The sequence below is a fragment of the Tachypleus tridentatus genome, chromosome 3 (genome assembly GCF_004210375.1).
Source record: "Tachypleus tridentatus isolate NWPU-2018 chromosome 3, ASM421037v1, whole genome shotgun sequence".
Classification (NCBI taxonomy): domain Eukaryota; kingdom Metazoa; phylum Arthropoda; class Merostomata; order Xiphosura; family Limulidae; genus Tachypleus; species Tachypleus tridentatus.
Genome location: NC_134827.1, coordinates 2,880,659 through 2,903,428, shown reverse-complemented (window position 1 = coordinate 2,903,428; position 22,770 = coordinate 2,880,659).

Below are 22,770 nucleotides of genomic sequence, written 5' to 3'. Positions count from 1 at the left end.
TCTAATGTCTGAATTTGGCAAACTAATACATTAAAGTTTATAATAATCTTGATTTATTCTTCTAATGAAAACTATATTCTACATTAAGAACTAAGAAATATCCTAAAAATATTTCAACTATGGAATGCATCCGTAATTTAGGCTTAAGCGTTTATACTAACCCTAGAATAAACCAGAAATTAAACATCGTGAATCAGATGAGAGAGGAAAACATAAACAGCAAAAATATCTTTATTCTCTGTATTTTATAATGGAAACTTCATAAATAAATTTTAAGCATGATTATAAAACGTTGCAAACTGAGAAGACAATAAACAAATACAAGAGATCCATGGACATAAAAACACACATAAAAGATATCCGACCTTAAACCATGAATTAACTGAGTGATTGTTTAGAACTGAGAACAAGGCTACAGAATGAATTATTTGTACTCAGCCTACCACGAGTGTCGAAGCTAGGTTTCTACCTGCGTCCGCCCGCAGACATACCGCTGTGCCACTGGGTGGCCAAAACATAAAAAATAAGATAACTTATACAAATAAACAAACAGCAGAGGTTTTAAAGAACATTTAAGTAAAACATTTAAAACATAATGCAAATGAAATACGAATACTGTGATAACACAATAAATGAGTTCGTTGAACAAAATAAACACGTATTCGTCAAACTTCATTTGTTTAATCTTCAAACTCAACATATATACAAATATGATTATGCACTCAAAATTAAAGTAGTTATATCTATAAAACAAACCAAGAATGAAGTTCTGAATGATACATAAACCATTATTTAAAAAAAATCAGAAATTGTTCGACCATGTAACAAATTTATTTAGTTTATTCTTAAACTCTGGATATATATACCATCATCTTGGAAGGAAGCCATTGTTCTTGTGTTTTTATAAGTTTCATTTCATCAAACATGCTTGCCATTTCAGCCGTTGAGGCGTTAAAACTTATGGTCAATCCCACCATTCGTTAGTAAAGAATAGCCCAAGAGTTGGTGGTGGATGTTGATGATTAGCTGCCTTATCTAGGATGATTAGCGCGGATAACTCACTACTATCTTTACGCGAGATCCAATAAACATACTGAATGTTTTAAAAAGTAGTTTTGAGTGAAACTAAAAATAACAACAACAACCACATTTACATCTCCTAGTGACAACAACAGGATAGAATATCGACAAACAGATAAAAGAGTTAAATTTTATCATCAAATTAAAATGCGCCTAAAATAATTAGCACAATTAGGCATATTTCTATGTGGCCCTGTCTCCTAGTAACTGTACAATCATAGAGTGCGTTGCTTTCGTAAAAAAATACAAGAATCGTCTGCTGATTCTATATAATGATATAATTATAAAAACTCTGTTGGTTCCCTATAATATAATGATAATACAGAATCTGTTTATTCGTTTTTTTTTGTTTTTTTAAATTCGCGCAAAGCTACTCGAAGACTATTTGCGTTAACCGTCTCTAATTTAGCAGTGTAAGACTAGGTGGAAGGGAGCTAGTCTTCACCACCTACCGCCAACTCTTGGACTACTCTTTTACCAACGAATAGTGGGATTGAAGGTGACATTATAACGCCCCCACGGCTGAAAGGGCGAGCATATTTGGTGCGACGGAACGTCGAACGCCTTAACCCACTTGGCTATGCCGGGACTGTGTTTATTCTGTATAACAACACCACAGTAAGTTGCATGTGGATTCTGTGCAAAATTGGTAATCTGAAGGTCGTGGGTTCGAATCCCCGTCACAACAAACATGCTCGCCCTTTCAGCCGTGGGGGATTTATAATGTGACGGTCAATCTAATTATTCGTTGGTCAAAAAATAAGCTAAGAATTGGTGGTGGGCGTTGATGACTAGTTGTCTTCCATCTAGTCTTACACTACTAAATTAGGGAAGGCTAGCACAGATAGACCTCGAATAGCTTTGTGCGAAATTCAAAAACCAAAACAAACAAAACATACATTTATTCACATTAAGCGAATTATCGCGAAGGGTGGTTTAATATTTTCTGTAATAGTTTCATTATGTCACGTATATAGCTTGCTGTAAATGATGCAGGGTTTTTGTAAAATACAGGAAATACCTGACTTTCTACATGTCTCTAATGCTTTAGTGTTTATTAAAATATTGTATTTTGACAGAAATTTGTGTTGCATTATCAAATTACAGATATGTTTCTAAAAAGTGCAATCCCAAAGAAGTGCAGTTGATTCTATTTGAAAATTGCAACATATGATGGAAAACAACAAAAAAACTACAAAGTTTGCTAGTTTTTATTATATTTAAAACTACCAACACCGAGTCTGCTAATTCCAAATAAAACAATCATATAAAGAATATTTTGATCCAGTACAATAAATCAAAGTCTTCTCTTTCCATGTAATGGTAATATAATACAAACTACCAAATGGGTAAGATCCAAGTAAAACTACATAGAATAAATATACTTCTGGTTGTGTATTCTGTTTAAAGCAACAAGAACGAAAAAATTGCCTTTCTGCGATATTGTACAATAACCTAAACAAATGTTATTTTTTATTTTGATTTGAACCTTATATTTGTTATTTATTGAGTTTTTAACATACTTTCACGAATAACAATTCATCTTCATCATTCCAATATTTCATACTTTGTTTCTCACAAAGATGCAGATGACAACTTATCGTTACCTCAAATTGAAGTGGCAAAATCTTTCATTTACTCAACATTGATCAAAGCCACACGTTAGTCCGGTTTCAGTGTATTTGTAAGAGCTTCTAAAGTTTCATATTACAAAGTAGTGAGACCATCTACAACTGTTGGAGTTTTGTATGGTAAAATAACAATATATCACGTTTTTCTACAAATATAATATCAATTATATACGTTACCATTAAATTATAAGCTCTCCCAGTGACACAGCGATATGTTTGCGGACTTACAACGCTAAAAATCGTGTTTCGATATCAGTGGGAGGCAGAACACAGATAGCCCATTATAGCCCTTTCAAAACAACAACAACAAATAACAAACACATCTAGAACTCGTTTATAAAGGTAATTATGTACTTAATAGAACAGTGGTTCTTAACCTTTTCTGACTTGCGACACACTAGGACAATCTGAAAAATTTCGCGGCACACCTGGAAAGCCTTAACTATTTTTTTAGGTACACGTTATATGGCAAGCGTTAAAAGCCTTAGAACGAAAATCACGGCCAAAGCAAGCAATAATAATGTCATTGTGCATCACGTTTAGATACACGTAACACAGAAGAGTTAACTTAAAAAGCCTTAAAACGAATATCACGGCCAAAGCAAGCAATATTAATGTCATCTGCACATTGACAATTCTATCGCTTGCTTTGGCCATAAGTGTCGTTCTAAGGCTTTTTAACGACATTGTGGTATAGCAGAAGAATCAAAACTTTTTAATTTTATATATGTTTTCAATGTGACCCTTGTGCCTGCTTCCGAGAGCATATCAAATTCAAGCGAGGCTCTAACGTAGACAAACAAGCTCTCATTTTATCATCGACTGTAAGAAGCCTCTCTCTCTTTCTGGCTTTAATTTCAGTCAATGCTGAAAATCCAATTTCGCAAAACCACGAAGATGCAAATGAAAGCAAAACTTCAACTGCTTTTGAACTAATTGTAGGATATGAATTTTTAATAGAGATCCAAAATTCATCCAAGCTCTTTTCGGGAAATAATGACTGATAAAATTTGTCGTTTCGTAAATAAATGAGCTCAGTTCCTCCTCAGTTCTTCATCCTCAGTTGTAAGCTTTGTTGTCTAGTTGATTACAAATGGATAGGTCACCCAGTTATATTAGTCGACAGCAAATGACGAGAAGTAATGTTTTAGTGCAGACTGTAGGTCGCTTAATGTGTTCAAAATTTGAGGGACAATTTTCTTCTTTCACGGACATTCGTTAACAGAAGGAAAACAATCAAGGACTTCTTTCGAGGTCTTATTCTTCCACAGCGTCACCTTTTCATCGAAGGCCTACAGTTTGGACGTTGCAGTAATAATGTTTTCAGATGGTCATTGGAGACTTAAGTTCAAAGAATTTAATTTGTCAAACAAGTCGGAGAGAAACTAAACCTTCAGCCACCAAATCTCATCATGAAAAGAAAATTCAAAACCTGCTTTTTCAACCTCCAAGAAAGAAATTACTTCAGTTTTTAGTTGGACAAGACGCTTTAACACCTTTCCTTTCGAAAGCCATCGAACTTCAGTGTGACACAGTAGCTTTTTGTAGTCTGAATCCATCGCCTCGCAGAGAAGAGAGAAAAGTCGAGATTGAAGTGGTCGAGATTTGAAGAAATTCACCACTTGAATAACTTGAGGCATGACAGACTGCAAATGTTTCGGCAAATATTTGGAGGCGAACGCCTCTCTGTAAATCATGCAATGAACAATTCTAATGTTTAGATTTTGTTGGCGCACCAGAGTGACGAATCCCTTCTTTTTTCCTTGCATTGAAGGACAGCCATCGGTGCAAACGCTGACACAGTTATTCCAATGTAATTTTGAAGAGCAAAATGTTTTCATTCACCAACTTGCAAATGTCTTGGCCTTTCGCTGTACTTTTCAAATTTTTGCAAAATAAGTATTCGTTTACGATTTTTCCATCTTTTATGAATCAAACAAAAGCCAGAACTTGAGCTTTTTCACTAACGTCAGTAGATTCATCAACTTGAAGAGACCATAGCAGAGACAATTCATTTTCAGGCGCTTCGAAGTGTTCACAAACTTGATCCTTCAAATGCGACGAAAAGTCTACAATTCTGCGCAAAATTGTGTCATTGGACAGTAAAACTTGCTTAACCTTTTTGGCGGCATCCATTCCAAGCATAATTTCAACGATAATTGCTAACGCTGGCGCAATGAATGATTCGGCCTCCGTATGCGCTTTCTTGCGTTTTGCCAACAATTGAGCAACCTTATAACTTGCAATCAATCCTTTCTCGGGTAGCTTCATGTAGTTCACAAGCTTCCTTGATTGTTCATGTTGTTGAGTCACGTATTCTTTTAATTTATCCTTCACAGCTGAATGTTTTGTTTACAAGTGTCTCTTGAGTTTGCTAGGAACAGGCGATTCGTTCGATAAAGCTGCATTGCAGAGTAGGCAGAATGGTAATTGAGAATGTTCCGATTCCAAAGCGATAAAACCGTATTGCAACATCAGACTTACTTAAATATTTTTCTATGGATAAAGTTCTGCAGTTGATATAAAATTCCTACCTACAGCGTAGTAGCTGTAGCTTACCGCAGAATGATAACGTGTTCCAGAAAGCAGTTTGATTGTTTGATGCATTACTTATGGCGAACGAAGCGCTTGTTGCGCCACAATTAAACTAACAGTCGAACCGTTGCAGTCGAGAATGAAATTTAAGTGTGAACTCTCAGTGCTCGAGTTCAATGAAAACCATCGAATGTTTCAAAATGTCTCTATAGTAGCTTTTATTAACTGATGTGTTCGACTTGTTTGTAAAATACCAAGAAAGTTGAATGTGTTTGAAAAACACCGAGGCACATCTGCCAATCTCTCGCGGCACACAAGTTGAAAATCACTGTAATAGAATAATGTTCTGTTGGCATGAAACGATTTATTTTGTATGGTTATTTTTAGAAACAAACAAAAGGGAACTGGATCTTGAATATTCTAAGGCTTAAAATATTTTTGTTTCAGTATAAGCAAGATAGGGTAAATCATATTTATAAATAACATCATATCACATATTACCGATAACTACTCGTAGAATTGCAGTAACCAAAAAACAAGTAATTTACATTTCAGTCAGTTACGTACAAAAGGCAATTGGATACTCAAAAACAACCAATAATACACTAACAATACTTGTTAACATGTTCATCGCTTATATTGACAGCCGTTTACTAATACTATAGCTCAAATTGCAGAATGAAAAGTAAAAGAAACATTTAGTATTCATATGCCAATGCTTCCACCATATATGCAATCCATACTTACCAATGGTTGATAAGCGTTACACACTCAGATTTAAAGATTTGATGGTTACTATGTACATACACACATTCTAACGGCTACAAGACATGGGTTGCTGCAACAATTTCGGCCAGGCCTTAGCGCTCGACTCATAATTTGAAGGCCGCGGGTTCGAATGCCAGTCACACCAAACATGCCCGTTATTTCAGCCGTTTCGGGCGTTATAACGTGAAGGTCAATACCACTATTAGTTAGTAAAAGAGTAGCCCAGGAGTAGGCGGTGGGTGGTAATGATTAGCTGCCTTCACTCAATTCTTACATTGCTAAATTAGGAACGATTAGTGCAAATAGCCTTTGTATAGCTTTGCGCGAAATAAAAAAAAACACACGTAACGAAGCTAACGATACGCACTCTACAAACTCCAGACACCCGTAATCATAGTGGTAAAAATTTCAATGTTGTATCCTGAATTACGTCAGGGAAGAATAAGCAGAGTCTGATTCAAATAGTCATATTGTATGACTTCGAACAACATAAGCACATGTGTGGTCTGGCCAAGTAGAGACTTCAGAGAAGGTATTAAAGAAATATTACACGATATCGAGAAAAAAATTCTCTCTCTCTCACACACACACACATATATATATAGATTTTCAAAGAAATATTAACTGCAAAACAATATTTTAACAGAAATTTGATAATGAAGATTTAAAAGTTGATACCTTTTACTGAGAACATACTGCGTAATGTTGTTAAAAAATAAAAAGCAGTGTATGCATGTGTGCCCAGGAAAGAAGCCCACTCAAATACGCTATTGAATTACCCTAACGTGTGACTACGTTAGCAATTATAGACCAACAATAGAACTTTTCTTACCAGTCGAATGGTGTTTCAAGTTTAAAGTATAATGAAATTCTTTCTTTATTCATGTAGCACTTCATAGGAAGGTTCCAAATTAAACACTGTTGCATATAACTGTGCATTCGTTAACGATTCCTTCTTTTTTACATAACACATTACGATGAATAACAGGAACTGAGTGAGAAACCCGTCTGAATTTCTTCTCTCGGCTCTTCAATCAACAAACTACAAGACAAGAGAAGTTTCCACAATAAAGATACAAGTTCATGAAATAATTCATAAATTCTTGAATCCGGTAAGATAATCATTGTGGATTTTCAAAATAAAACGTACACAAAAAATCCACATCATAACAATATTCATATTTATAACAACAACAAACAATAATAGCAAAAATAATAAGTATTACAATTATTACTACTGGTACTATTACGTTTTCTACAGTACTTCGACAAGTATACAAGAAGGTTGTTAAACATTTGGTTAAACCATGTTAAGTAGTTCATGTTCTGATGTCTCTTCCGGAGTTTGTAATAAAATGTAATCTTTGGTCAATCTTTTTTTCATTTACTACCAAACCAACAAATTGCATGTGATATCTAGTCATTTTCCACTCAAATAACTACTCGTAGCCAGGTGCTTCAGTCGGTTTCGTTTCAGTGAATCAAACGAACGAATCTTTTGAACTGACTCACAAACTGAACTGAATCAAATAAATGGAGTCAATAAAATTAATTGCCCTTTATTATTGTTACAAATGGATTGGTTTGGCTTGTTTTGAATTTCAAGTAAAATTAAACAAATGTTATCTGCGTTAGCCATCCCGAATTTAGCAGTAAAACTAAAGAGGGAAGGCAGCTAGTCATTAACACAAAGAGCCATTTCTTGGCCTACTCTTTTACTGACTAATAGTGGGATTGACCATAACAATATAACGGCCTCACTGCTCTAAAGGTATGCAAGTATGGTGGGATAGCGATTCGAACCCGCAAACTGCGGTCGAACACCGTAGTCATGCTGGGACAGTGTAGTGAATGACTCTGGAATGAATAGCTACATCGTTAACATAAAGAAAATAACTATGATGTAACCTGGCCGCTGGTTATTACCAGACTGTTAAATGAACAACTAATCATAAATCAGTCATTCATTAAAGTAAATAAACGTTATATATGTTTATTTCAGATAATTCAGAACATTTACAATCTCCCCTTATGTATATAATGTTAAAACTTTATCAAACCTTCTTATATACAATTTTTGAGTGCCATAATTTATTATTTGTATGTTGTGATTTTTCTATCCAAAGATAGTTGCGGGCAAAATATACCAATTCTGTGGTACAGCAGTTGAGACTGGGGACCTATAAAGCTAAAAACTGAATTTCATTACCCATGTTGAGCGCAGAACATAGAGCTAATTGTGTAGCTTTGTGTTTACCAACAAGCACACAAAAGTGAAATATGGTCATGTACAAGATTATGATGGCCGGATAAACGCCATAGTTAGGCTGGATAATAATTCCCTCCCATCTGTTCAATGGACTCTTCCGCAATTTTAAAATAAACATTCACAGTATTATTACCCTATTAAAATTCTGTATAAGAAATACATTTTTTTCCTTGCACGGACAATAATATGCAATTCCATGAGACGTAAAAAATTATTATCAACAGTTCATTTCAAGTGCCCTGCTTAATGTCACTTTCTATCATGTAAAAAATCATATATCATGGCGTCACTGACTGTTTGTATATTTTCGGTAACGCGATTTAATCAGGCGTTATAAGTGACAGTGAATCCCACTATTCGTTTGTAAAAGAGTAGCCCAAGGGCTGGCGGTGGGTGGTAATGACTAGCTGCCTTCCCTCTAGTCTTACATTGCTGAGTTAAAAACGGCTATCTCAGAAACAAACAAAGCAAATGAAATTGAACTTAAACCTATGGTTTTCCCTAAAATGGACCTCTTTGTCAGTTGATATTTGATATTTAAAATTGTTTCTTGATTATTAAGCATAATGGTAGCTGTGCTCACGGATATCAAAACCAGATTTTTTTATTTTTACATTATAAGCACTAGACTTGCCGCTGAACCACTGGAGGGCTCATGTTTAAGAAGCGCCAGTAATACATTAAATTGCATCAGTCCAGGTAAGTTATCAAAGTTATTAATTCCTCAGGGAGCTTCGTATGACTTTGCGTTGCTGTTGTTAAGCGCTACTGTCCCGTAGCGTATGGTATCGATTTTGTAATGAGCAACTACTTTGTTAACATGTTTTCAAATCACTAAAGGCATTAGTTTACATCAACTCAGCTAAGTTTATGATAATTATAGTCTTCTAATGGATACTTGCCTGTACTAGCATATCAGTTACTTTTCTAATGAATCTGGTTACAGAGAAATACGCCATATGGATATCGTGAATAATAAATGCTTTGTCCTCCAACAGTCAGTAACTCTATGGCGTATGATTGCTTCATCTAACAAAACATAACGTTAAGTGGCACGTTCGAGTTGAACTCTCAAAATGTCTCCAATTTGCTTATAAATTTTGAGAAACAATACAGTGATTAACATAAAATACCCGTGCTGTGATGCGGGGTTCCAAGGCTCCTTTATGATTCACATAGGCCCTAATGTATTGATTAAACGTCGCTATTATCCCCAATTACTTCTACACTAGTATATAGGTCAAGCTTCTCGATTATTTCTAGTTACTTTTATAATGACCTCAAAGAGGCACGTACCCGATGATAAGCTTAGTTTGGTCAGTAACCTGTGGTACCTAAGACTGTATTTCACATTTCGTCTCGTTTTATTGTGAGTGGGGGTATGATCATAGTTTCAAACTTAACCTTCCGGGATTCCAAGGAAGGCCAGTAACACAAAATTCGAGCCACAGTAACACAAATACAGTAAGCGCTAAGCAGCCTCGATCGCTTTTCCAGTGTAGTAGTATGTAATTGGTAATACTTAACAAAAAAAAATCACAATTAAACATATTTCACGTAAATTCATATAACGGCCGAACTAGTAACATTTAACATTTATAATATTCGGCTAAGTACTAATTGGCTGTTAATGAGAGAGTTCTGTTAATTAAAGGGAAGCAGTAAGTGTTTGAAATTACAAGAATTAAAGAGGATAAGCTCAAATGCAGTACATGGAAATCCTGATTTTATTGTTGTAAATCCGAAGACTTACTGCTGTCCAGCGGGGACTAAAGCAAAAACAAGTTTTCGCGAAGATGAAAATTTGGGTTAGTACAGCAAAATATAGAAGCTCGATCAAATTTCGTTAACATGCTATTTACAGATCCAGAAAAGAAAACTTCGATAATAACGTTATAGAATGATGAGTGAAGAACTGACTAAAAGTGGCTAAAAAACATTCAAGAATAAAGGTCCGCTAAGGATCGCTCTTGGTGTTTAAGCACATGTGCTTTGTTTGGTCCTGCTGACTTGTGATTTGAGATATGAACACGATTTCAATTATGGCGCCTTTAGAATCTCAATCAGAACAATAAACAAAATCCTATGCCTGTTTCATATTACGCGGCTTGGAAAACGTATTCTTAGGATGTCGTCATAACTGAGTGACCTTTTGAGCATGTTTAAACTCCTTCGTTATGAAGCTACTCCACATGCATAACCCCCCCCCCCCAACTTCGGATCACACCGACTCTCCTGCTAAGTTTTCTCCTGCCAACTCCAAACTGTTGGAGAAGTTCACCAATAAATTCATATACAACATGAATCAACATAGGAGTACCTTTCCAAGTCGTATCCGTCATAATAAGCATCGATACTTTTCGATTCCTACAATAATATTGAGTCAGTGACATCACTGAGATTTAATAGATTCGTGAGTACACAAAGACAGCTAGAGAGCTTTGTACATCCTCAACTTCAGATATGGGTAAGATATTATTCATATAGAAGAAGTTTAGTAGTCGAGAAAATAACATACACGCGTTATGATTTTTTGAAATTAAACTAAAAAATGGTCAGTTTTGATATTAAGAGTATCGAAGTATATTATGTAGTCCGTTTTTACCTAAATAAATGAATATCTATGAATTCATTTGCCTGTTTAGTCGTCCTTCCTACGAATTAAGACAACAATTTATCATAATGTATTCGGTCTCAAGTTGATTAATATATATATATATAATTGTTCACTATGTAAAAAGGATGAATGGTTATTATATAAAAGCGAATAACATTTGATATTATTTGGTACAGAAAATAAATTTGATAAACCTGTTATTGCTATTGCTTGATAATGTACAAATATATGCGGTTTCCTTTGAAGAACTTGATTAAATAAAATTAATCTGTTTCGCTGTTACTATATACCCAATTACCCAACTCTTTGTCTACACGTTCATTTAAGCCTCATTATGACAAAATAATTTCCCATTCATGTTTGAAACAAAATGGATGTAGGTGATCGCTGTTAATCTGTTTATTCCCAGTTGAGTTAAATTAAACTCATATTTCATCTCACCAGAGATTTTAAAGCTTTCTGTTAAATAAACTTAATTAACCTCAAAATACAACTAGACGACTTAATTATATACAGGAAATACCGACATCCACTTGGAGACGAAGACACAGATCTGTATTTAGCAGTTGCACAAGCATGAATTTAATTCTAATTTTATGGCAGTCTTAACTAAATTTACTTTAAATATTTAGAATGAAAGTTATCCGAGTTTCTACTGGATTAATACAGATTTGTGGTTTAGGAACTGATGAATTACACACACCAAAATGTTATTTCTTTAAAAAACCTTTGTCTTTGAAAGAATTATTGTTTTCGTCTTTGGAGTTCTCAAACTGGGGAACCATTTCTAAAGTATATACATAAAATGCATACATTCAGATATTTAAGAACACCTAAGCGAGTAATTTCTTCAACGAGTTATAAAAAAGTACGACATTCCTCAATTACTTTACAATCATGTCTTCAGCAGCTAAATCAAACGTATATATTGTTATCTATATCATATTTGACTTGAAATAGATAAGCAAATAAAATAGTTATTATGCAATAATACTTATATTCAAAACTAAACTGAAAACGAAACTATTAATATACAACAGCTTGCATGATTCAAACAATTCCTTAAGTGTCTATGTCTAGTGTGTACTGTTGTAAAGGCAAGCAGAAGTCTTCAAACACGTGTTTTGTATACGAGTAAATAGTGTGGAATCAAGATAAAGTCTGAATACGGCTTAAATGGGTAGTGGAATAATTCTATTACAAATTCTTTCATCATCAGTTACCAGAGACCTATAGCCTATTATGGTTAGGTTGCATTGCATCATTACAGTTTTGCTGGTCATTTTATTAAAAAAAAACAACTTTATTACAAATTTACAATGTTTCAACAACTTTTGTCATCAGCAGGAACCTGAACATTTCCAATAAAGTTTATTTCACTACCCATTCAAGTTGTCTTCAGATTGTGTGGATATAAACAGAAAACGATTGCTATATTTACGTGTTTCATAAAAATTATGGGTTAAAATTTTCTTTATAGTTGTTTCTTAAAATATTATTGATTATAACTATTCAATAGTCTTCTGAAATATAACTACCCGTATAAAGATTATTTTCCATTGTCAGCCGAATCTCGTACGATACTGTTAGTCATGGTCGAATTATTTATTTGTACCCGAACTACTTAAATGGAACTTACTAAGTGGAGTCGGGATGACCCAGCACGTATCCTTATCTATATAGTGTAGACCTTTCACTCGTAGGATATGAAGAAAGGTCTAGCACGTGCACAAAATGTTACCCTTGCATAACTGAGTAGGCTTTAAGGGTCGTTGCTCGATAATCCGGAATCTGAGTTTCTGTTCCTGGACCCATTATGAATCCCGACGCACCATATTTGAAACTATATTCATACCTCACTCATAAGCAATTGAAACCAAACATGGTACTTTGGTACCACGCGTGGGTGCCTTAAATAACGTGGTTTGTTTTTTTGGCACAGAACACTCTTTGGGTAACTACGAAATACTTTAGGATAATAGAAGATCAGTAGATTGGAGCCTCTGTGGATCGTAAGGGAGGGCCTTTCAACCCCACAGCCGAGTTTACTAAATTGACTAGCTAAATTAAGATGATTCAATGCAACCTAACCACAATAGGTTTTAGCTTTCTGGTTTATTAATTTGCAGTATTAAGTTATTTGTTAAGCCTATTGTTCTTAATTAACATAAATGATGTTATTAATTTACTCAAGACTGATTTTTATAGTTGATTGTTTAGCGTTAGCGCAAAGTTTCACAATAAGCTATCCAACTTTTGTCCTCAACTCTGGATTTTCGAGATATAAATCCATAAACGTGCCGCTAATCTATATATATTGATCTATATAGTGAACCACTCCTTATAAGAAATTTTTAACAGCTTTATCACATTAACATATTTAAGTAAATGTTATAAATGGTAAGTTTAATCCATTTTAATATATACATTTATAGAATTAATAATTAAACTAACAGCACAGAAGAAATAGAGATTTCTCTTGTATTTGTTTATTATTTTGTGACTTACACTGTATATCTAATGGTTTCATTAGTTTTTGTTATTTTGTGTGTCACATACTTTGTGTATGTTTGCAATTCCAGTCTGAACTTGTGAGAGCTGTAGATATCTATTTTACTAAAGGATATTTAATAACCAGGCGTTTATCAGGCTTTACTTCACGGCGTTAACGATTTTACCGCTATACGTTTATTTTAATACCTAAGTGTGTTTCATTTTGATGCATGTGACGTATATTGTCGGATGTGTATTCCACAAGTTTTGCCTGTTTTCTAAATCTGTAAAAGATTTTTGAAAGCAAGATGCAAAAATATTTGTTTTGCGAAAATGGTAACGTGTTTTCGAACATTGTGGAACATTCGAGAATCTCGCCTTAAATTATATAAACCAACGCGCCAAGAGACAGATTATTATTGGTCAGCTACAGTTAGTAAACTACAAGCCTTGGAAGCTATAACTGTGATTAACACTTAATAATCGAGAAAAAATACAGAATTTGAACAGGAACATTTATAGATTTCGAACATTACACACCGTTTGACTTCAGTGAGCTACTTCGAACGTTATTCATTCTACGAAGACATTAAATATCTTCGTCAGAAAAAGTCATTTTTTAACCGGTGAGAGGCCAGCCCAGAAAATACAGCATTGGGTGTAATAATATCAATTCACGATTAATCTGCTTGTCGTGGACCTGAACCATCGATAAAATATTCAGTTTTACCCCAGATAGAAGACTTGGTATAGTTTGTAAAGCTCTCGTATATTTAATTAACATTTGTAATAACTGTCAATATCAATTGTATTATCATTTGTACGCCCCACAGTGGCACAGTGGTATGTCTGCGGACTTACACACTAGAAAACACCCAGATATTAAGTAGGGAAATAAATATAAACAAACGCAAAATCAAAGAAGCCCTACTTACACAACAACTAAAGCCAAAATTAAACCTATAGAAAGGAACATCTTTATATCTATACTAATTAATAACCTAACATCCACCTGCAACGCCCCCTACAATCCCATACCCTGTTATACTTTCGTCCTTAAGACATGTGCCCGGCAACGATTAGTTGCAAACTCTCTCTTTATTAACCTGATTATGACCTAGGAAGGTCGAAACGTTGTTCCCTGCTTATCAATAAAAGTATTAATTCCCATACAAGCCATTCCGAGATACATTTTTATTTCAAGTAGGTTTCTCGTCATCAAGAGATGAAATACAGAAAGGCTTTTCCGTAACACCATTTTACTATTCTATACATCCCCGCGGTATACAGCGGTAAGTCGTCGGATTTACAAGGCTGAAATTCTGAGTTCGATTCTTCTCTGTGGACTACGCAAATAGCCCAATGTGGCTTTACTATAAGACAAGACATACACACCATTCTATATATGCATATGAGAACTAATTTATTAATATTTTGATTTCCTTTAAAGACAGAGGTTAATTTAAAGAAAAAAATATTGGGAATTTCTCTTGTTGACGTGTTTGTAGATCTTATAATTCGTGTTATTATAGCATTATAACTTTGCTTTTTCTTTCAGAGAGCTTCTTAAAAAGTGTGAATTAGTTTTAATATGATGAGGAATTCTCTCAAATCTGGTTGGCCCGACATGGCCAGGTGATTAGGGGTGCTCGGCTCGTAATCTGAGGGTTGCGAATTCGAATCCCTGTCACAGCAAACATGCCGTGGGGGCGTTATAATGTGACGGTCAATCCCACTATTCGTTGGTAAAAGAGTAATCCAAGAGTTGGCGGTGGGTGGTGATGACTAGCTGCCTTTCCTCTAGACTCACACTGCTAAATGAGGGAGGGCTACCGCAGAGAGCCCTGTTGTAGCTTTTCGCGAAATTGAAAAACAAACAAACCAACAATAAATATAATAAAAACTAGCAGTTTAATCATCACTGTTTTATCGAAACTTAATCGTATTCCCCCTTGTTTTTCGTTTTGCGAAATAATCTAGTCTTTTGAACTAGTTTTAATATAACAAATATTAAACTAAATTTCAGGTCCTCAATTGATCCTTTATCATGTTAGTTATAAGAAGACTACAAATACAAAAATTCTGTACTGCATCAACTAAAAACTCCCTCTATGTGAGATAAGGATGGTATATTAAAAGACTAGTTGTATTATTGTGATGTTTTCATATTCCTGGACGAATCGGTTTACTCAGAATTCTGTATTTCTAAATATTCTGAAGATAACTGAAGAGAATATGATGAAAACAACTCTTGGAAAGACTGGAACTGAACTAGGCCGAAGAAATAAACTTGAAAAATAAAACGAACTACATAATGCCGAAAGAAAGTTCGATAAAAAAATCAAAGGAAAAACATCCTCCATTTCTGAAAAACATATATACATATACTTATCCATTAGAGAATCTCTGTTTCATGGTTTTAGCAAAGCTCTTTATGGACGTAAAAACATAGAACCTTAGTTATGAATTTTAATCGTTTACCGAGACAACTTATATTTCTTTAAAACATAATCTTTCACTTTAATCTTATATAAAATACACATTTATAAACATTTTAAAATGAAAATGTATTCAAAACGTTTAGAAAATAACATAGTTTATGTAAAGCTGTATTGTAAATGAGACATGTTTTTCTAGTCTGTATGAATATAGTAGTACTGTCTGTTTTATGTCCATGTAACTACTTCACCCTCTTTAAGTGGATCTTCCCAAAAAATTGGTATGCAGATTTGTTAAATTCATTGAGAAATATATGAAAATTTGCAGTTTTCCATTTTTATCGGTATTTTGCACTTGTTACACCTACATTGCTCCCTCTTCCTGGCTCGTCATTAAATTTAGCTATAAGATTTGTTGGGTCCATGCAACATTTGGTTTCATATCCTAAGATATCCTTCACTAATCACGACTTGACATAACTTCTGTTTAGGGGGACAGGTATCCCCGTATACAATATCTATTTTCCCGTATTTTTAACACTTCATCAGTTCTTAGATATATGTATATGCATATATAACAAACATTACAACAGAACTAGAACAGAACAATTATTTTCCATTATTACTCGGCATGGCCAAGTGGTTAAAGCATTCGACTCGTAATTCGAAGGTCGTGGGTTCGAATCCCCGTCACACTAAACATGCTTGCCCTTTCAGCCGTGGGGGGTGTTATAATGTTAAGGTCAAGCCCACTTATGTTGGTAAAAGAGTAGCCCAAGGGTTGGCAGTGTGTAGTAATGACTAGGTGTCTTCCCTCTAGAACAGGGGTGTGCAACAGGCGGCCCGCGGGCCACAACCCGGCCCGCCAAGCCATTTAGTGTGGCCCTAGTTGTTGTAATCTAACCATGTGGCCTGATCTGTAATCCAACGCAAATGGAATATTTTTAAAAGCATCGATCCTACGGGATTCCCAGGCTTCGACTCGACAAACTTCTAAAATTATCTTTGCTAGAGAGGAGCAGGCCGAATTCGATTGGTCGGCCTCCTTAGGGCATGAATAGGTGACGTGCACTAGCACTATTGTCTACGACTCAACGTCATGTCCTGAACCTCGCCTTCGCCCACTGGCGACAATTTTCCCTAACCTCTGCTGTCCGTCATTCATTATTGGTGAAAATTTTATTACCTTTTACAGTTACTACAAGAGATTGAAGGTAAATTGATTATTATTTAGCATATTGTTGTGACTTTACTGAATTTATTAAAATTTTTGCTTTCAGATGCATCTGATTCTATGTACAGTGTGACCTCGTTATTCGCGGGGTTACGTTCTTTACCCTCCCGCGAATAGCGAAAACCGCGAATATTGGACGCAGTTTTAAAACGTATATGTATGCGATTATATACTATATGAAATGCTTCCCAAACACTAATGATACTTATACTCATTGATGCAGTAATAATGTAGCAATATTGCATACTGTTATGTATTTCACTAAATTGTACCGTGCGTTACCGGGCTGTGCTTTGCCGTTTGCGTTGTTGGGGAAGCTGAGGCAGTCAGCCAATAGCAGTCCAATCTTGTTTGGTGAAGACGACAATTGATAAAACGGCTTGATTGAGAAAATACAACAGAAATCTCCTCGAAAAGCCCTTTCAGTCTCTGTGACCTACAAAACGCAGTTCGCGCATAACCCGCGAATGGCGAACCGCGAATAGGCGAGGTCACACTGTATTTTGCTATTCTCAATTAATTTAAGTACCGGAAGGCTATGATCGGGATGCCAATTTAGAAACATGTGTTTCTGTCCATAAGAGGTTCCATGTGTAAATAAATTCTATATTTTTTCTACTTTGCTATTTTCGTGAGAATAATTTTTGTTTTGATTTCAGGGCTAGTAAAATGTCAGCAGTTAAGAAACGAAAAATTGATGATGAGGGAAGGTTATTCAACAGTGAATGGTGCACAAAATATCTTGTTGTCCCACATAATCAAGGTGTTGTCTGCCTCGTCTGTCAAACTACAATTGCAGTCATGAAAGAGTACAATATTAAGCGACATTACGCAACTAAGCACTCCTCCCAGTTTGATGAAATTGTTGGTCAGGCACGAAAGGACAAAATTGAACATTTAAAACATCCATTGAAAAGCAACAAGGTGTTTTACCACTTTCAAGAAAAATTCAGAACTGGTGACAAAACTGAGTTTTAAGCTTTGTGAATGTATGGCAGAAAAGGAAAGCCTTTCAGTGATGGAGAATTTATTAAAATTGTTTAACAATATTCACAGAATATGCATGTCCAGAGAAAAATATTTGGTGGAGCAAACTAGCCTTTCCCGCTTTACTGTCTCACGCAGGACAAAAGATCTTTCAGAGGACATCAAAGAAACTTTGAAAGAGAGATTGAATTCGTGTGAAGCTTTCAGTCTGGCTTTGGATGAAAGCACTGATATCAATGACACATCCCAACTTGTCCTTTTCATCAGAGCTGTTACTGCAGGCTTTGATGTTTTCGAAGAGTTTTAGATATGGCAAGCCTTTCCTCCACAACCACAGGACAGGATATTTGTGAACAAGTGCTTAAGGTTGTAGAAAAGTTTGAACTGAATCCTTATAAATTATGTGGTGTTACAACAGATGGTGCTCCTTCCATGACAGGTAGGACAAATGGATTCACCAAGAAATTTCTAACTGCAATTGGAGCACAAGACGTAGTTGTAAGCCATTGCATTATTCACCAAGAGAGCTTGTGCACCAAAGTTCTGGATTTTGCAGAAGTCATGAAAAATGTCGTCCAATGCGTAAATTATATTCGAACACGAGGATTAAATCATCGACAATTTAAAACTTTTTTTAGATGAGCTGGACAGTGAGTATTCAGATGTTTTGTACTTCTCTGCTGTACGTTGGCTTAGTAGAGCTGCTACTTTGAAGAGATTCTGGAATTTGCGAGAGGAGATTAAGTTCTTCATGGAGAGCAAACGTCAGAATGTGGACTTCTTGAGCAATGAGAACTGGCTGAATGACTTAGCATTCCTCACAGACATTACACAGCATCTGTCTGATTTAAACTTAAAACTACAAGGGAAAAGTCAACTTGTGAATAAGTTGTTTGAGCATATTTGTGCTTTTGAGAAGAAATTGGAACTTTTCCAGGTTCAGTTGAGAAGAGCCATATTGACCCATTTTACATGTCTTGCAACCAGGAAACTGGAATTTCCTAATCTGGATTGCACCAAATATGGAACCAGTGTACAAAAGCTGCGTGATGAGTTTGCAAACAGATTTCCAGATTTCAGACAAACTGAAATTAGATTGAAATTGTTCGCTCAACCTTTTGATTTGGCAGTGGAAGACAGTCCTGATGATTGCCGAATGGAACTGAAAACAGTTTGCTAGACTTTTACAAACTCTGTGTACGTGAAAAGTTTCCCAATTTTTCCCGTCATGCACAAAGAATTGCCTCCCTTTTTGGTAGCACCTACTGCTGTGAGCAATTTTTCTCCAAAATGAAGCTCATCAAAACCAAATGTAGAAGTCAGCTGACTGATGAACATTTGACCAGTCAGTTAAGAGTGGCAACCACTTCTGTCAAAGCTGATATTGACAAGCTCTGCAAGGACTCTAAATTTCAAGTGTCGCACTAAAATGATCACTCATGCAAAAATATAAAATATTATTGCTTGCATTTTGAGAATTTTTTTAAATTTATTGTGCATGTACACGAATAAGCTTGTTTTTTTAAGTGGCCCCGCTTGATTGATGAAGTTGGTTATATGGCCCACCGACGAAAAATGTTGCACACCCCTGCTCTAGAATTACACTGCTAAATTAGGAACGGCTAGCTTTCCACGAAAGTCAAAACAAACAAGCAAACAAACCATTATTAGTCACAGTTGTCAACATTAAGGCATAATGGATAATGTCTGTGGTGATAGCGCCAGATATTTCTGCTTAATACCATTTTGTAAACACAAGAATGGAGGTTAGGCGTTTTACTTTGTGGTATTTTGAGAGCGGTTTTATTTCTAATTAAAGATTATTTCTGAGCATAAAGGATAATTTCCTTTATTTCATATCTCATATCAAACAACGAAAGGCAGTAGGAATTGAGACGTCATAGGCGTAAACACTCAACTCTTAACACTTAACTAACTTTCAATAGCTGCTGGTTATTTATCATCAGTTTCTGAATATTGTCTGATAGATGGAATGACCACAGACATGATCCGTCATGACTTAATGTTGATAACTAGGACTGATAATAGACAATAATTGTTTAACTTATGTTCTACTGTAATATTTGTTTTATATTAAGTTCATTATTTACTTACAGTGATGCTTTATTTGCTTATTAACAATTCATGTAAGTGATAGTATTAGAGCTATATATATTAAAGCTGAATAGAGTGAAATATAGACGGTATTTATTACGTTTGGTACAAAGAATTCTCTTCGTTGTAGCAAAGATGAAATTTATCAGAACTTTACAAAGCAGAATGCTACCAAGAAAAGTAAACGAATTAAACGTATTGGAAGCTCTACATATAAGGAAAGAAATTTCAGGACAGAAAAAAAAAAAGAAGCTCAAAAGATAAGAGAAAAAACGAGGTATTGCGTGACATGAGAATAAAGTTAGTCTAGCGTGAACGTCAGCTAAAAAGAATGCGCTGTTGAAAGAACACGAATGAAAGGAGAACAAAACCCATAATCAAAATGAATCCTATGTTAATTCAACTTGTAGCTCTGTATGTACGGCTGTAAGCTAATTTTTCTCACAGTCCTTAAGCTAGCAGGACGAAACTCGACAAGCAGATTCGGGGTGACCCGAGGGAATTCTCTATCAAGTGGTGGTAAAATGCCACCGAAAGGTCACCAAGGTTTCATGGGGTCTGAAACCAGGTTTTTAAATCCAAATCTTGCAGAAAATTTTGCGTTTATGCCTCTCTTCGGGATAAAGAGGCGTCATGTGTAGCTTTGCACGTGTTTCTGTATCATTGTTCAGCTAATCGTTTTCACAGTTTTGTAGCTAGCAGGATCAAACTATGCAAGCAGACTTGGGGTTGCCTGAGAGTTACTTATCTTTATCTCCTTAGTGTAGTTCTCTAACAAAGGAGCATATTAACTCTATAGCGAAGTTCTTTACTTTCTGGTTTTTAAAGCTAAGCAGAAGAAGTGTAAGAAAAGTTAATTGTGAATTAGCAACCTATTTACTTAATCTATTCTTATTTGAGTGTTGGGCATGAATTATAAACCAAGTGTCGAGAAACGAAAAGATATTTCCATCAAATTGAATTTTATTTGTCGTGTCTTCTTTACTTGATTTTTGTTTCTTTGTTTATTGTAGTGCAAAGCTACAGTGAGCTATCATATTTGTCCATTGTGAGGAATCGAACGCAGAATTTTAATTTCGCAACCCCGTAAACTATCACTGACCCATCGGGAATTCTTAAACTGAGAAGAAAGCAATAACCGAGTTTGTTGTTTCAGTTAAAGCTAACTTAAGCGCGGAATTGTTATAATTACAACAATCATTTAGTTTGCATAACTTGTACTGCATATAAAGAGCGAGAAATATAAAACTCAAGTTAAAGCAATTTTTTAATGATTTTCTAACACTTTGAAGAATGAGAGCTTTAAATCGAGAAAAATACCCTGCTCAAGAAACTGGAAGTGGCATTACCGTTGTGTTTGTTGTTTGATTATCTTTATCTCCAGATTTCGCATACCACATTCTTGTCACATAATTCAGCATAACGCTGCGTAATCATTCCCTGTTCCAAAACATATTTCACATTTGCAGGACTAATCTACGCTGACTTTCCTAATTTTGAGCTGAAAGATTATAGAAAAAGAAGCTAATCCACAGCACATTCCGCCTATTCTTGTCTCACTGAATAGTGGAATTGAACTACCACTTTTATAAAGTACTCATGGTCAAAATGTGCGAAACTCATTTTTGCAGTAACGAGGCATGACCCACGAACGAGAACTCTGACTACAAAGTTCACGACCGGCTCTAAACAACAAACTTGATCCAATATTAACGTGCTTATGACAAAATGTTTCACACTTGTATGAGAAAACTTTTCTTTTCAGTTTGCTCTCGTGTATTTCGCGAACATCGCGGATTCGCATCCCCGTCGCGCCAAACATGCTCGCCCTTTCAGCCGTGGGGGCATTATATTAATACAATCAATACAACTATTCGTTGGTAAAAGAGTAGCCTAAGAGTTGGCGGTGAGTAGTCATGATTAGGTGCCTTCCCTCTAGTCTTACGCTGCTAAGTTACGGGCCAGACTGCTGCAGATAGCCCTCGTGTAGCTTTGAGCGAAATAAAAAAAATAAAAAAATTTCGAGAATATTAATATTTCAACCATTAAAATGTGAAAAATGAATAAATTCCTTTTCTTTTTGAAATGAATTGCACTTAAATTAAACTTTTTTCATTAATAAGTCTTTTTATTTCTAAGATACAATCAAAGTGATATTAATCATACGGAGATTTTCTAGGAAAGTATCGAAATTAAAATCAAGTAAATGTACTTTCTGATTTACAATTTTAATGAAAAATGCTTTAAAAATTATGTCCAGTTTCTCTTCATTGATTATTTCGTGCTCAGTTATAGTTTAGACATATAAGTAGAGAATATATAAATATATATATGTATATCAAAATTCCAAATAAGTTTGCTTATTCATTTTTCTACAGAAACGTATACAGAGATAATTTATATTTACAAAGATTTGTTTGTTTTGTTTTGAATTTCACGCAAAGCTACACGAGGGCTGTCTACGCTAGCCGTCCCTATTTTCGCAGTGTAAGACTAAATATGTCCTTTTTGTAGCCATATTCGATCTTGTATAAATAATATAAAAACAGAATTTTTATGAATGCTTCATCCCTTTGGTTAACCGACTATCGTATGGGCTTTCT